Source organism: Schistocerca nitens, chromosome 6 (assembly GCF_023898315.1).
Source record: "Schistocerca nitens isolate TAMUIC-IGC-003100 chromosome 6, iqSchNite1.1, whole genome shotgun sequence".
NCBI classification, from domain to species: domain Eukaryota; kingdom Metazoa; phylum Arthropoda; class Insecta; order Orthoptera; family Acrididae; genus Schistocerca; species Schistocerca nitens.
Genome location: NC_064619.1, coordinates 685,909,485 through 685,927,817, shown reverse-complemented (window position 1 = coordinate 685,927,817; position 18,333 = coordinate 685,909,485). Strand labels below are relative to the sequence as shown.

At 40.2% G+C, this 18,333-nt stretch overlaps 1 protein-coding gene across 1 annotated transcript in view; it reads right to left on the bottom strand.

Annotated features, from left to right (window-relative positions):
• LOC126263567 (lachesin) overlaps positions 1-18,333 on the bottom strand; it is a 576,851-nt gene that overhangs the window by 167,513 nt on the left and 391,005 nt on the right. The window lies entirely within an intron of this gene.

Below are 18,333 nucleotides of genomic sequence, written 5' to 3'. Positions count from 1 at the left end.
TGAAGTTGCGGCCTCTTTTTTGCCCCTAGTTTCATGAGCTCCGCCTTGCAGAAACAGTATGGAACTTTCATATTGTTGCGTTTCAACGACTGAACAATGTCGGCCTTTTTCTCTTGCCACCGTCGGAGCTTCATCTTTAATAACTGAATGGTAAGAGCGATTATCCATTACAATGACAGACGACCGATTTAGGTAAATGCTACTTGAAACACTACACAAAAATATCGTGGCCTGTGACATCGTGGTAGTCGCTTGTTTCCCTCGATTTATAAACCAGGAGACAGTTCTGTGCCAAACCAGGTGAACTTCCAGTATGCAAGACAATAATTCTTGCGCCTTTCTGACGGAAATACATATTGTCATCCCTCCAGCCTTTTCAGACGCGTCTAGCCATGTTTCATCGAACCATGCACTGTCTTCAAACAGCACTTTAACAACAGTTCTTAAAAACAGACAACGCCACGCAGAAACTTCACTTCGCTCCATTATAATTTTGAGTCTTTTTTTAATTTTTTTATACCGAGAAGTCTGACAATGTTAAGAAAGAAATCTTGCCGCCACTGAATGATTCTGCCACGTGCAGAGTACAGCAAAGTTATTTTATGGTTGGAATTTCTTTTCTCTTTTAATATCCTTATTTGTGAAGAGGAGCAGCATCTTGTTGAAATGAATCCAAGTTTGTTACTTGCAGTTGCGTCCTCGCCTTAGTTTGGAAGAACCATCCCCTTCCGGTACTGCACAGTGTATTTTCTTACAGTGTTCTTAAAGCGCCTGCAGTTCTTTGAGCTACCTTCGTTAGAGACATTAGAGGCGCACCATTGGCTGTCTCCTTCTCTAAATATTCCCGCACGAAGCACACAAACTCGCGTATCTGACCACGCAGATAACTAAACTTTCCGTTTAGCAAAAACACATTTCTGAACACTTCCGCTGCAAACTTCTGACATTCTAGCGCTGGGTAAAATTGTCACGCAGACAAACAAAGCACACAACGAAGCTGGACCAGAGAGCTTTGGCAGCGTTGAACTACAGAACAGAGAGTATACGGATGGAGACCAGAGGACGGCTCCTTTGATCTGTATGAAGTCAAGCGTTGCGCTCGACGCCGCACTGAAATCGAGTAAATGCGAGACGACAGCTGCTTACTACTACGGATGGAAAGGGGCAATCTCATGAGACAGAAGTAATCCAACCACCTGGATGAATACTTTTACGAAAGTAAAGGCTAATGAAACAAGCTGTGATAAATATTTAGATAAAAACTTATCACTTAAGCTTTTTAATTCGTTAGTGTTCACACGTGCAAGCTGTGAATAGCCACTGCTTTCAGCTTCAGGTGACAATGAAGCTACTTTGTTTTGTAAATATCGGTTTCTTCTTGCAGAAAATTTATCTTACTTCTTAATTTTTATTTCTTTATGGGGTCTGAGCTGATCATCAACTTCACGACCAACAGGAACAACTGTTGTCGGACCGTTTGCAGGAGTTTCAGTGTTTGCACCAGAGCTGGACTTAACATTCATGTTTTAAAACTGAAAGTAACTCAGGCATGTCTGGATGAGCTGTTATTAACGACATCTGACAGCCGTCGAAACAAATTGGCGAGTACGGATAGCCAAAATAGTTAGAGCGACCGTTCGCGATAAGCAAGGAATCCGTGTTCGAGTCTTGCTCCGACAAAGATTTTCACGTTTCACTAATAGGTGGTATATGTCTACCTAACACAGCTAATGCCAAGATATTCGCAGTCAGAGAATTTATTGCGAATTAACATGGGCTTTACTTTAGATGAGGACAGTAGGCTGCATTAAAATTTAATTCCCACAAATGTTTTCGGTTAGGCCCTGTCCTATAAGTTTTCTCAAACGTGTTAAGTAATATGAATTATATTTGTTTTATAAATGACGGTTGATAAGTGGCACAAAGAAAATTTTGTAAAGCTTTATCCTATATACGATATGTTTTTCAACTTTTCCCTTAAGTAATTACTGGCGCGGAATCTCTTCTGCTTTGTCATTTTCTTCCAGCAGTAGGTACAATAATAAATCACGATCACTAATTTGAGAGACGTGGCTCTTTCTATCTGAGCTGAAGACTGCAGGCAACGCACGTCGTCACGCAGCCCGCTCACATAAAATACTTTAGCTTATATTTTCCCCATATTGTAGCGAGATATGGCTCTCTTTCGAACTTTAAAAGAATTTCGGTATGTTATCAAAATTTAGTAAACAACAACGCATCACCTAAAATGAGCCACACGTAAAGTAGCCAGCGACTACATTTTTTTCTGCGAAACCTTCACATTTTACGCTGCAGAGTACTAGAAAATTAAGTATCACAGTGACTATGAACAGTATCGAAAAAAATAGACACTTCATCCTCAAGCTGTGATGTGAGGCTATAAGATACGAAGGAAATCAATTTTGTGCGGCAGTTTTTCAGAATCGAATTAAAGGTATTATATACAGCGATGAAGAAAATGCGCAAATGCAAAGAGGTCGTTTTTAATTTTTTAAAGGAAAAGGAGAACCTGTACCGGAGAATCAAGTTCAGGAGTTGATGTAGCTTTGCTTCATTGCATACAGTATTTTTTACTGTTAATTGAGCTTTCCTTTTTTACAGCAAGAAAATCGGATGACTAATTTTTCTCATGTATTGTTACACAGTTTGTGGGAATTGGACATTACCTTCCCGTGTGGCCCTTTCTCTTGCAATTGCTCATTATATTTTTCTAACTTTAACAGTGCGTCAAAAATTGTTTACTTGTAGATATGCCCAGCAGCTAAAATGTACATTAAACAAGATAAATAAAACATATCCGCCCGTCCTTTACTTCAGAGACAGTTGTTTACTCGGATTCAATATGGAAGACTTCGTGCATGCGCATTAAATTTTGGCTGATGGATGGCAGCCGAGTTTCCACCTTGTTTACTCTTTATTGTGTGGATGAACGGAGCAGAAGGGGCGACCAAGGGCGTTCTCTGATTGGCTGTTGCTATGGTAGCAGCCTTGTAAACAGCTAGAGGCCAATGAGTTTGATATTTTGATCCAGGTATAGCTGCCAGATATGTTTTACTAAATCTATTCCCGCTCCCATCCAAACGGACAACCGTTTTTGAAACGTGACTGCGTTGTCAAGTTACACCTTGTTTCTAAACACTTCTGTTAACGTGGACATTATGTGCATTGAAGGAGGAGTAGTAACACTAGACCGAGCATGAAGCTGTCTACCTCTGACATTTAACTGGAGAGAAAAACCATTGTACTGACTAAATCGAAAAACCGGAACCGCCGATTTCCAGAGGGCATTCGTGTGAAACAACTGACGATCGGAAAACCGATATTTCAACGGTCTAGCAAAGCAGCTTCAGGCTTTCACATACAGGGTGTTTCAAAAATGACCGGTATATTTGAAACGGCAATAAAAACTAAACGAGCAGCGATAGAAATACACCGTTTGTTGCAATATGCTTGGGACAACAGTACATTTTCAGGCGGACAAACTTTCGAAATTACAGTAGTTACAATTTTCAACAACAGATGGCGCTGCAAGTGATGTGAAAGATATAGAAGACAACGCAGTCTGTGGGTGCGCCATTCTGTACGTCGTCTTTCTGCTGTAAGCGTGTGCTTTTCACAACGTGCAAGTGTGCTGTAGACAACATGGTTTATTCCTTAGAACAGAGGATTTTTCTGGTGTTGGAATTCCACCGCCTAGACCACAGTGTTGTTGCAACAAGACGAAGTTTTCAACGGAGGTTTAATGTAACGAAAGGACCGAAAAGCGATACAATAAAGGATCTGTTTGAAAAATTTCAACGGACTGGGAACGTGACGGATGAACGTGCTGGAAAGGTAGGGCTACCGCGTACAGCAACCACAGAGGGCAACGCGCAGCTAGTGCAGCAGGTGATCCGACAGCGGCCTCGGGTTTCCGTTCGCCGTGTTGCAGCTGCGGTCCAAATGACGCCAACGTCCACGTATCGTCTCATGAGCCAGAGTTTACACCTCTATCCATACAAAATTCAAGCGCGGCAACCCCTCAGCGCCGCTACCATTGCTGCACGAGAGACATTCGCTAACGATATAGTGCACAGGATTGATGACGGCGATATGCATGTGGGCAGCATTTGGTTTACTGACGAAGCTTATTTTTACCTGGACGGCTTCGTCAATAAACAGAACTGGCGCATATGGGGAACCGAAAAGCCCCATGTTGCAGTCCCATCGTCCCTGCATCCTCAAAAAGTACTGGTCTGGGCCGCCATGTCTTCCAAAGGAATCATTGGCCCATTTTTCAGATCTGAAACGATTACTGCATCACGCTATCTGGACATTCTTCGTGAATTTGTGGCGGTACAAACTGCCTTAGACGACACTGCGAACACCTCGTGGTTTATGCAAGATGGTGCCTGGCCACATCGCACGGCCGACGTCTTTAATTTCCTGAATGAATATTTCGATGATCGTGTGATTGCTTTGGGATATCCGAAACATACAGGAGGCGGCGTGGATTGGCCTCCCTATTCGCCAGACATGAACCCCTGTGACTTCTTTCTGTGGGGACACTTGAAAGACCAGGTGTACCGCCAGAATCCAGAAACAATTGAGCAGCTGAAGCAGGACATCTCATCTGCATGTGAAGCCATTCCGCCAGACACGTTGTCAAAGGTTTCGGGTAATTTCATTCAGAGACTACGCCATATTATTGCTACGCATGGTGGATATGTGGAAAATATCGTACTATAGAGTTTCCCAGACCGCAGCGCCATCTGTTGTTGAAAATTGTAACTACTGTAATTTCGAAAGTTTGTCTGCCTGAAAATGTACTGTTGTCTCAAGCATATTGCAACAAACGGTGTATTTCTATCGCTGCTCGTTTAGTTTTCATTGCCGTTTCAAATATACCGGTCATTTTTGAATCACCCTGTATAAACATGACAGCGAAGAAACGGTTTCCGAAATTCACTTTTCATCTGCTGGAAGCTGTATCTCGTGTAAACGCAGCATGTGTAAAGCGGCTAGCGGCGATTCATTTGACAAGCTACAAGACTGCTTCAGCGAAACCAAAATTAAGAGGCAAAATTGTAGTCACATTTTCTGTCACATACAGCGAAGGACTTGGCAGTCTTCGTAAGCTGCACAAAAACTTAAAATAAATAAAAGTCTTTGCTTTAATACTGTGGTGCAGCTCGCCTTATCATAGTGAAATACGTAGACGTAGCTATTCTGGGTAGCCTTATTCGTCTAAATTTTTCCGTGTTCACCTGATAAGAATTCAGTCAGCACTCACTTCACAAAACCGACGCTTCTTCGCGTTAAAATTTCAGTGGCACTTCAACTGACCAATCGCTAAGACTTTTAAAACGAGGGTTAATACTCGTATTATTTCGTCAGTTTGAACTGAGATTTTGGGGATAGGACATTTTTTCGATACGTCATTTAATCAAAATCGGGGCCATAAAACTTCAAGGATTATTTTCCGAATATCAAGGTCGTCGACGTCACTCTAAGAATGTATCTGCCAATTACGATCGTACACAATAGTGGGAAGAGGTCCTTTTTAAACTCAATCGTTCCATGTTAGAAGACAGGTCAATGTTCTGTCATCAGTGTGTATTGAAAATAATATTTTAGAGTTATGAAGATATCATAAGTAGCATCAGTAGTATGAAGTGCAAACAATCTCGCATTTGCCTACCACACATATTTACTCATGGTTAAAATATGTTAATTCAAAAAATGAAATACTGGTTTTTCATTGGACGGAAATCTAATTCTTTCTTCACTTTTTTTAAAAAAATGCAGTTGGCCATTGAGGATAATAAGAAGTGTTAAATACGTTAAGGATTTCAGTTTTTTTGCTTTTCCTAATTACATCAGATCATTGTCAGCAGTGATCGACTCACTGGTATTTTCGACACGTTTCAAGATTTGCCATTAGATGGGCCATTACGTTTGCAGCTAACGTTAAAACGTTCTGATCCAGCGATACTCTGTTCTCTCTGGTGGAACGTTACCATTTGTCACATGACTCGGGGCACGAAGCCGAGTATATCATTACGCATTTATAGTGCACAATTTATGACATTCTTTTTAAAAATCAAAATTTGTGTCGTCGTGCTTCGATAAGTTGAAAGTTAGGATGGATGTTGGTCCTTCGATATAAAATGGTGAATGACTAAGCTTTCGAGACGAAATATTGTTAATATGTAGCCCACTACAGCATTATAATCAACATTTGGTGATATATACCGCTTCTTATCTCGATATCGTTTCGGTATCTGTATTGGGTTAACCAAAAGTCAGAAAACGTATTTGCTTATTTTGTGTAAATTCTTGACATTATGCGCGTAAACCAATTTCCTTTCTCACAAATGATAACTAAAGCATTTCACGCATATTTTTGCGGAATCGTTGGAAAACTAATGCTGCGTTCGGCGCTGTTATGTTGTCTTCCACTCCTGGGGAAGCGGTGAACTACGAGAATTCACGGTATATAAAAAGAAGTATTCACTAAAGAATAATCATTCTCTCGGTTGTTAAAAGACTGTCAAGACGTTTCAACTTCACCATATGTAAAAACGATAACCACTGATTTCTTACCACGAATTTCGGAGAAATTAGATTGACTGCACTTTTACATACGTAAGAGTTGTACGACAAATCGTTGAATAATCAAAATCAATGATTGATTTCAGGTATAACTGAGAGAAATTGTAACTGTCTGCTCCACTTCACACAGCACGTAATGTTAGAAACTCAGCTTTCTGGCCCGAGTGACTTGACTTAAATGCTGGTTTCAAGTGTTAACGCGGCTGGGGGTAGGGACATGCGTAGTCTATGTTATATATGGTCTATGAACGTTACTGTATAATGCACAGTGTGCAACTTTGGCAGACAGCGAGCAGCGGCGCGGGATTAGCCAAGCGGTGTGGGCGCTGCAGTCATGGACTGTGCGGCTGGTCCCGGCGGAGGTTCGAGTCCTTCCTCGGGCATGGGTGTGTGCATTTGTCCTTAGGATAATTTAGGTTAAGTAGTGTGTAAGCATAGGGACTGATGACCTTAGCAGTTAAGTCCCATAAGATTTCACACACATTTGACATTTTTTTGACAGCGAGCTAGGTTACGTCAGCACCAGTAACCAGTGGGACAGTTTCTTCCAATGTTGTCGCGCTGATTTAGCCTGAGCAACGAGAACCACTTATAAATGGAAAGATGTATCCCTGAAGGTGAGTTACATAGCAAAGTCTTAAAGCGTGAAGAAAATTGTATGGTACCCCTTATTTGCAGATAGGAGCGTATTTTGCTTTATTTCCAGCTTTACTATTTCACATACGTGAAACTTTAAATGTTATCAGCGCTGCAGCACGAACGGAATAAGGAGAGAGCAATAGATTCCCACGGTGGCCAGGAGAGACAGTTGGTCGTCTGGCTCTCCGAGAGACAACGGGATGAGGTGCCGATGTAGAAATCCCTCGTGACATCAGCAAAGAGATACGTAGGGAAAGTACATTCATTTTGGTACAAATCGAGTAATTGTTATTGAGAAAAATTTGTTAACAAGTGATACCTTTTGTCACTCAGACTTAAGAAGAGTCTACGGGTCATAGATACTATCTCTCAGTAATTTTACAATGCGAGGAAACGTTGATATTAATAAATAAATTAATGACTTTGGCTTAATCGAAGATGTTCGATCTCATACGATTGTACGGTCAAGTTACAGACTGTGTGCTGTATCAGCAGTCATCGATAGGATTCGATCTATCTTGTGGTAGACCGTGCTCTCGTACAGTTAATAGTTAGCTTGTAATCAGTGTGAACAAATTCATTTTACGGTGTTTCTTAAATGAAAGCGCCATAATGGCATCTCCTGTAAAAATTACTTACAGAAAAAACGTAATATAGACAGTAGTATTGCACTTTCAGAATCCGAAGGTAGTGCTACGGCTCAGCAAGCGGACATAAAACTACAGGAGGATCTCCATATAACAGGTAGGAAGAATTTCTGCTGTAAGTAGGCTGTTATAGGTTCTTATAATGGTAACGCCGCCGCCACGTAGCGCTCTGTATGAAAATCACTGGCTGTGCTGTGTGCAGTCAGTGGCTGGTTGGCATTGTTGTAATACTCGCCATTGTAGTGTTGGGCAGCTGGATGTTAACAGCGCGTAGCGTTGCGCAGTTGGAGGTGAGCCGCCAGCAGTGGTGGATGTGGGGAAGTGAGATGGCGGATTTTTGAGAATGGATAATCTGGAGGTGTGTCCATCAGAAACAGTACATTTGTAAGAATGGATGTCATGAACTGCTATATATATTATGACTATTAAGGTAAATACATTGTTTGTTCTCTATTAAAATCTTTCATTCACTAACTATGCCTATCAGTAGTTAGTGCCTTCCGTAGTTTGAATCTTTTATTTAGCTGACAGGAGTGGCGCTCGCTGTATTGCAGTAGTTCGAGTAAGGAAGATTTTTGTGAGCTGAGTGATTTGTGAAAGGTATAGGTTAATGTTAGTCAGGGCCATTCTTTTGTAGGGATTTTTGAAAGTCAGATTGTTTGCGCTAAAAGAAATATTGTGTGTCAGTTTAAGCACAGTCATGTATAATTTTTCTAAGGGGACGTTTCACTACGTGGCGGCTCACTAAGTCAGTTCAAGAATGGACTGGCTTAATTATCGCGAAACTCTGATGGGAAAGCGTGGCCAGTTACTGTGTACACCCACCATCTAAGGACTCACCAGCTAAAACGAGACATTTCTGGAGGTTTAATACGAGCGGGGGTGGGGGTCTTGCATTTGGCAGGCCTTCCGGGGACATCAATTTCTCGCAAATTTGGATAGATTACAGTGGATGCTTCTTGCACGCCGCCGCAGTTTGGATCATTTGCAGTGGATGCGTCTTGCACGTGGCATCTTATGAGTGAAATACGACTGTAGAGAAATAACTTGCGACGGAAAAACTATTTATTGCAAATCTGTGGGTAAAATAAGAAGTGCAATTTCGATGGAAAACGCGACTACGAAAGAAGCGGAAGGTGAGCGATAACTCATAGAGGCCACTGCAATGTGTAACACTAGAAGTGTGAGTCAAGTAATGCAGGAAGTGTGTCACGTAAAGCAACAGCATAGCGAAAAATATAATTCGCGTCACTGGAGTACGCGCATTTTGCGAGTAAAGAAAATATCGAATGATCGCCGAGAAGAGGTCGTAGAAGAAGAAAGAAGACAGAGGCTTGAAACGTGACAAGGCAGGCTGCTTAACCGGAGGAATCAAAGCGATTCGACGGCGTCGCGTGGATAGCAGCGCAGCACAGCAGCAGAGAAGGGGTGCGCTGGAGGCGCTCTAACTGAGGTCCAGAGTTCAGTGCACGGTGAGGCAGTGGAGCATTACTGCGCCTACTAAAATATACAATTTTCAAAGTAAGTTAAAGTGATAGATTGGTGTTGTTTGTAGTTAATGTTACCTAGAAGCGGTAGGACGACTAAACGTAAAATTAGCAAATCTAATATTACCGAGAATATGGCTCAGGAGACCTCTGACTTGTCAGACACATCTTGTGTGTTTCCGCTTGTAAAATCAAAAGAAGGCCTTGTAGACAGAATGAATAATAATGTAGGTAACGACTGACAGGAAGTCCCATAAAATACCACAGAAAATGCTGCTGCCAGTGGCTAAGGAAAGTATGAAGACAGAAAATAAACCTAACAAAATTAATGGTTCAGAATTTAAGATGCAAGCCATATTTTCAGCTTCGGAAACGAAGCAACTAAACCATAAACTGCAAACGACTAACAAGAAAATAGGGAAACTAACAAGAAACTAGTAGAAAACAACCGAAAAATCAAATCAACTAATAAGAGAAAAGGGGGAAGTACTAGAGACGCTGAAGAACAGTTGATCAAAATTATGAAAGAAATTAACAAGAGCACAGATAACAGGTTGGATAAATGTATTATGGACAGTAACCAAAAATTCAAAGTGGTAGATGAAAGAATTGAGCATATAATCAAGGAGCAGCGTGCAGTGGCTCAAAATTAGGAAAGAAGAGTCACGACCAGGGAAGTAGCCATAGTAAATTTACTAAAGAATTACAAGAGGATGTTAAAATTTTGCCGGCCGTGGTGGTCTCGCGGTTCTAGGCGCGCAGTCCGGAACCGTGCGACTGCTACAGTCGCAGGTTCGAATCCTGCCTCGGGCATGGATGTGTGTGATGTCCTTAGGTTAGTTAGGTTTAAGTAGTTCTAAGTTCTAGGGGACATAACCACAGCAGTTGAGTCCCATAGTGCTCAGAGCCATTTGAACCATTTTTTGGTAAAATTTTAGATCAGATTTTTGGCAATAAGACTTTAAAATGTAATGAGTCGATCTTCAACGTAAATAAAAATTTAGATGAAACAGAGATGGCTTAATCTAATAGAATATCTTCAGTAGGAACAAATGCGAAAGAGATATTCACAAAAGTAGCTAGTATTCAGAAAGAGGTCACTGATTTTACTAATAGAGGTACTAATATCTTTGCTGAAAGAGTTGAAAAGAAATTAGATTAAAAGTTAAAAGATATTATTTATGTAAATAATAGTAGAAACAATACAAATGAAGACCAATAACTAAAATTTTGTACATTACATAATTTTTGGCAAAAGAGAAACTTCATTCTACAGCTTAAGAGAAACAGTTTCAAGGTCTATTACCAAAAATGGAACAAAAGGAGGAAGATGGGAAGTGCTACAAGCAGAAGGAAGGAGATGCTCTTTCATGAGGAATGAGAGCTGGCGAATCATGTGAAATGTACAACGTATTTATTAAAAAATTCTTAGATAAGTACTTATCCAGCAGTACTCAATCCAATGATAGAAACAGCGAATTCCAGCGGAGAAACTTCTTAGGCGATGGGTATGACAGCTATAAAGATTCTTTTCAAAGTTTCTGTTAGAAGAACTTGTATTTATATAAACCACTAAGTGAGGGACACCTATACTATTGGTCAAACTACCAGTGAGTGTTCAGAAAAAATTAATAGGGACATTGAACAAGAAAATAGAAGATATTTTAAAAACTTCAAAACAGCTGAATGTAATTTCAGGGGAGGAAACATCCAGTAATGACTGGAGAGTAGTAAATTTGAGATCGAGAGAAAGTAATAATTGGTGGGACAAAACAGAAACTATAATGAGCAGAGGGAATGTAATAGAAATCAGAATGGGAAAGACAATGAGAGACATGGCAATGGTTTCCACAGACAGGTCTAAGAGACTGGAACCAAGAAGATAATAATAATCACAGTAACAGGCAACATCAAGAACAAAATAAGAGATGTAATGATGACAGGACAGAAAGAAACCACAAAAGGGAGGCCAGGAAAGGGAAAACTAGTAAGGAGGTTGTGTGAGGTCCGAACACATGCTCAGATAAGTGACAGACCATTGACTATGAAGAGGTTCATAAGGATAAGTCTTGGAGATATTACAGAAGGTAATAGTAAAGAGGTATACCAAATGACTGTAGATGTGAAAATTAGCTGAATTAAAGCAACTGTTTTACTGATACAGGTAGTAAAAATTATAGGTACAATAGGAGGAAGAAGTTAGAAAATAAACGATCAACTGTTATTAGAAGTAAGGAATTTTATTGGAGGCTTGTGCTATGGTGGTCCAAAATCTTTGTATTGGATTGATTATAGGGACACATTTGTTGGTGGACAGCCAAAAATTACAGACTTAGGAAAGTGTAGTATGACCCTAATGGTGAACAGTACTCAGAGAGAAATTAAGTTCGGTAACATGGTTAGTGCCAAAGTGAAAGCACAGAATAAGTACTATTTAAAAATGATGCATGAGTGTTTTCAGTGGGAAGTTGATAAAGAGGAAGGTACTCCACAGCAGAAAGGGAATCAGAATCAGAGTGAGGTTGGTTCAGAGATAGTAAATTATATAAAGAATAAAGTAAAGAATACCGATGTTTTTGATACAGATGGAAAAAGAGAGCTAAAATGTGTTGTTAAAATATAAAGAAGAATTTTCTGATACACCAGGATTAATGAAGTGATAACCTTATTAATTTAAAGTGAAGCCACATCAACCTTTCAAGTGGAAACCACTTTCCAGTTTTCAAAAAGTAGGCCACAGATAGGGAAGTACAGAGTATATTGTCTTTACAGATTATGGAGAGATCAACCAGTCAGTACCATTACCCACTAGTTTACATTATCAAAAAAGTTGGTTCAGGACAAGTTACATTGGATGCTGGGGTAGGAAATAACGTAATAGAACCTGAGAATGATATACCAGAAACTTCAGAGGAATTATTGCACAAATCTTAGGGTGCTATCCAGTCTGGACCTAACTGGTTTTTGGCTGATAAAATTAGTTCAAAATTGTAGGACATTTACGGCTTTTATGTATAAGGGCAGATGCTATCAGTTCAAGGTACTGCCATTTGAACTAAATATTTCAGTGGGCACATTTATGAGTTTATATTCCATACATGGAAAGGAGCTGTTATCTAAAACCACTCGGTACATGGACGACATTTTAACTGCAACCAGCAATTGGCAGAAATTGAATCGAACTTTGGAGGAAGTACTGAAGGCCTTCCAAAGAGGTAATGTTATATTTAACTTATCCATATCCAAATTTGGAAAATTGGAAATACAGTTTCTGGGGCATGTTATATCAGCAGAAGGTATCAGGTATTCTGCTAAAGTAGAAGCTGTCAAGGGATTACTGCAACCAGGGAATAAGAAACAACTGAAGTCTTTTTTTAGTCTCTGTAATTTTTATTGCAAGCTTGGGAGTGAAAAGCTACTAAATGCAACAGCCATTTTGACTTTAACTAAGAAGAATGTAGCATGGTCATGGACAGAACAGTGTCAGAAAAAATTTGATAGTATTAAGGAGGCTCTCTGTAAAGGTAGAAAACTCTTTCAGCCTAGGTTAGGTAAGGAGTTTTGTGTATCTTCTAACAGTTCCGATTTTGGAATTGGAGCACATGCATTCAAAGTAACTGAGCCTGAGAATTATGTGGAACAGAGACCAATTAGTTTTTCTAGCAGACAGTTAACTAAGTGTGAGTGGTACTAAACAGTAACTGAAAAAAAGACATTAGCAGCTGTGTAGCCCTTGAAAAAGTTCCGACACTATTTGATATGTACAAAAGTTAACATATTCACAGACCATAATGCACTGTCATTTATTAAGAGTTGTAGACTGAGACATGGTAGACTTACCAGATGGGCAATTTCTCTTCAAGAATTCCAATTTGATATGTTATAGTACTGGCGAGGACAATGTAGTGGCAAATGTATTGTCATAATTGCCATTAGGAATGGAACAAGAGGAACAGAATGAATCAGATTCCAGGGAAATGTTTGTTTTACATAAACAGGGAAGAGCAAAAAAAAATAAGGTTCCAAAAATCTTGAGAAATATCAAAAAGGAAGAAGAAAAAATCTGATTTTGCTTGTCGTGAAGCAGAAGTGGGAAGAAAATCAGGAGCCCAAAATAAGGGAATATTAACTGACAGAAAAAAGGGTATTGTACTGCAGAACCAATTTCGTGTGGATAGGAAGTTATGTTTACCTGAACATATTATGGAGGTGTTCATAAAGCACATACACATGGGCTATGGTCATTTTAGACCCAAGTCCACGAATCAGCTTGGTCTTACAAAGTATCACTCGTGCGAAACTCAGCTTGCCCTTTTCTCGCCTGATGTAGTGAGAACTATGGATAAAGGGCAAAAGGTAGATTCCATATTTCTAAACGTCCGGGAAGCATTTGACACAGTGCCCCATACCAGCTATTAACCAAGGTACAAGCATATGGAATAATTTCACGTATAAGTGACTGGCTTGAAGACTTCTTAAAAAATAGAACCCAGTATGTTGTCCTCGATGGGAGCGTTCATCAGAGACAATGGTTTCGTCAGGAATGCCACAGGGAACTGCGATAGGACCACTGTTTTTCTCTTTGTACATAAATGATTTGGTGGACAGGCTGGGTAGCAATCTGCGGTTGTTGTGATGTATGGCAAGGTGTCGAAGTTGAGTGACTGTAGGAAGATACAAGACGACTTAGACAAAATTTTCAGTTGGTGTGATTAATGGCACCTAGACCTAAATGTGAATGGAAGTAAGTTAATGTGGATGAGTAGGAAGCTCAAATCTTTTGTGTTCGGATAGAGTATTACTAGAGTACTGCTTGACACACTCAAGTATTTTCAATATCTGGGCAAAATGTTGCAAAGCAATGTGAGGTGGAACGAGCCTTTGAGTGCTGTGGTAGGGAAGGCGAGTGGTCGACTTCGGTTTATTTGGGGAATTTTAGGACAGAGTTTTTCACCTGTAAAGGCGATAGCATATATGACACCGGTGCAGAAATCCCTGGCGGAAGGCGACGTTCTTTTCGTGAAACACTATCAAGAAAATTTAGAGAACAGGCATTTGAAGCTGACTGCTGAACGAGTCTATTGCCGTCAACAAACATTGCGCAAAACGACACCAAATATAAATTATGGGAAATTAGGTCTCATACTGAGATATATAGATAGTCGTTTTTCCCTCGTTCTATTTGCGAGTGGTACAGGTAAGGAAATGATAAGTAGTGGTACACAGTACCCTCTGCCATGCACCGTATGGTGGCTTGCTGAGTATCTATTTAGACGTAGATGTAGGTGTAGAAAACATAGACAGTAGTATTGTACTTCCAGAATCTAATGGCGCTGCAATGGCTCTGCAAGGGGACATAAAACTATGAGCGCATCTCCACATAACAGTTGCGAAGAATTGCTATTCGGCCGCTCACTACATCAATTCAAGGACAGACTGGCTTAGTTATCGCAAAATTCGGGTGAGAAAGCGTGACCAGTTATACTGTATGCCCCTTATACCACCAATTACAGACTCGCTGGCTCAACTGAGACTGAGACATTCCTACATGTTTAGTATGAGTGGGGGGGGGGGGGGGGGGTTGGAAAATGCATTGTCCCTATACTGAATATTGTAAACATGTCTGTGATGCTTTTAGTACTGTTGTAGATACCCATTTACAGGATACTGGAGATGAAGCAAACAAATTTAATGGAATAAATAAAATTCCCAGAATTACTATGCTTTAAAATTTCATATAGTTACATAATGAACCTTAAATGCTGTGTTATAGGCTTTACCAGGAGTACAAACTATTGGATAAAGGATTAAAGTGTACTGTCGAAACTGGACCCCTCATTACGGAACAAAAACAACTAATAGCATCTGCGAAAGTAGTACTAGACTTGGTAGACTTACCTATAAAACAACACAGTGTAATTACCATCAAAATAGCGAATGCAACAGAAAGAGAGCTGCAACTCAGGGAAAGATACAATACCTATTCATATAACAAACCATTACGCCAAATTAATGAAAAATTGACGAATAACAACGTCCTAGCAATTAAATCACATAAAGGCAATAATCTAGTTATCGCAACCAGAAATGATTACATACAAGAAGTTAACGGTTCCTTTGATAGCAATGGTATCACATAAATAAACAGAAACCCCACAAACACATTTGTTGCCCAAACAAAGAAAACAATAAAAGCATGTCATACAATACTTACAGAATATGAAAGAAGGTCATGTATACTAATGAAGCCTAAAACACCACAAATCCACACACGCCCAAAGATACAAAACCAGATTGTTCCCATATGTCCTGCAGTAGGCAATGTTAACAGCCTCACATACTACATAAGGAATATATTAAACATCTTCCTTAATAAATTTTACACGTATGACAAAAAATATACCATTAGGAATTCCAAAACATTAGCTAAAAACATCAAAGACATAAAAATACCCCCCAATGCAAGATTTGTATCTTTCAACATTACTACGCTATACGCAAACATTAGGGTCCAGGAAATAACAGACATCAGACATCAGGAAAATTCTTTGATCAAAAAATAAATAAATAAATAAATAAAATAAAAAAGCAACAAATAAAAAAATCGTATACTACTATAGATACGGAGACGACACTTCAACACTTATGGAAGGTCACTTATGGAAGGTAACCTTAATGGCACAGATGAAATACATAAAGTACCGAATCAATTACACCCCAAACTCAAATTTATCACAGAACACGAAACTAACAAAACAAGTAAGTTTCTCGACTTAACCATTAAAAACAAGAAGCACAAACATCGCTAAGAAATTTACAGAAAGCGTACCACAACAGACTGTATCGTCAGTGCACACTCATGTCATCGCAAAGCCCACATCCTCCTATTCTTCCACACAATGCTTAACAGATTAATTAATTTTGCACTAGAAGATGAAGAAGTTCAAAAGGAAATAAAAATCTTAGAATAAATAGCTCAGCGAGACGATTGTGTCACCAACATACTTCCAGAATACTGTCGGTTTCAAGCTAGCAGATTCCAGAGCTTTCTCCTCAAAATGTCCTCCGTAAAAATTAAATCACAAAGGCGTCGTGACGGTGCAGCTCTCTGTGACACATCGATATCGCCGTGTGGAACGACTGCGTGGCCATAGACTTAATTTCCATGCATATGTTACACCTCTTTGCCGCCTATCAACGTCTCTGGCGCCCTGTGTATCTTTGGTCGCATAGGCAGTGGTGCGGTCCACGGGTTTAAAAGGACGCAGCAAGTGCTAGGGCGTCAATCACCTCGGCCCCCTCTGAAGATGGCTGGACGGTATTCAGCCGAAATATTAGAAGAAGAAGCTGAATTTGTGGGGCTGCACGCCCATAACTTTATGGAACAGTCTTTACGCTGCGAAAACATGAAGATGCACAATAACAACATTATTTAAAAAATAAAAGTATAACACAAAAATCTCAACAAGGACTAAAACAAATTCCAGCCAAAACACAATCAGTAGCAAACCAATAAAAATAACTAAAAATAACAATTTCCACACATCACCTAATTATAATCGTAACTATGTAAACAATTGATATTGCTGATCAACTGTCATCCAAGCTGTCAAGAGAAAAATATCATGCATAAAAACTGACTGAATTCAGATATACGCCTCCAACGTACACCTAAACAGAGCCTAATAATTCTAAAAAAAGACAGGACATAGCAGCAACGATAATACAAATAAGGTAAAAATTCCAAACGAATCTGTTATAATTTTTCTTATCATAGCTACAGACCATTACATTAAGACCATCAGTTACTTATGTACAGTGTAGTAACATAACATCTAATGATGACTGTATGCCAAAATCGGCTCACCGTGAGTGATTTGTAAAGTAAAGGCATTTAAGGAGCAATGCAGTATTATTAGACTTACTTATGAAAATATTTCCCCTGCTATGGGCGGACCGTGAGATCAGCCTGTGGGTCAACGGATGATATATACGGCCCTGGTGACACACGAGGGTGAATGAGAAAGTAAGTTAAACTTCCAAGTTAGGGCCATTTATTAAATTGCATACACGTAGGCAAAACGGCTATGACAATATGGAGGGTAAGTTCACTTTTCCACGTAAGCCACAAGATACTGTGAACATTTCTCGGAACGGGTAACCAACGTTTCGATTCCGGATGCGTAGAAACCACCTCCAGCGCTACGCAACAACCTGGATACGACTGCTGTCACCTTCTCATCGAAAAAATGGTTCAAATGGCTCTGAGCACTATGGGACTCAACTGCTGTGGTCATTAGTCCCCTAGAACTTAGAACTACTTAAACCTAACTAACCTAAGGACATCACACACACCCATGCCCGAAGCAGCATTCGAACCTGCGACCGTAGCAGTCGCACGGTTCCGGACTGCGCGCATAGAACCGCGAGACCACCGCGGCCGGCTGCCCTCCTCATCGTTTCGGAATCTTCGTCCACCGACATCATCTTGCCTAGCACATGATAATCGCATGGCGCTAGGTCTGGTCTGTATGGAGGATGTTGCCATACCTCCCCCTTGAATCGCTGCAGCAGTCCTGATATTTGGCAAACCGCGTGCAGTGTTGCGTTATCGTGCAACAAAATGACACCGGCGCTCAGTTTTATCCGCCGCTTTTCTTTAATTGCCTTAGGCAACGACTGCAACGTTTGACAATACGAAGCCTAGTTGATTGTCGTGCCTCTCGGCATAAGTTCCACGTGCACCAGCCTCTCCACGTCAAAGAACACTGTCGCCATCACGTTTCCTGCCGAAGGTTGGACTTTGGCCCACTTTCGTTTTGATGACATGGTGTGCACCCATTTCAACGACGTTCTCTTTGTTTTGGGTGGTAAGCGGTGGATCTACATTTCATTCCCTGAGATGATTCGCCGCAGAATCGCGTTGTCCTCCACAGAATACAGTC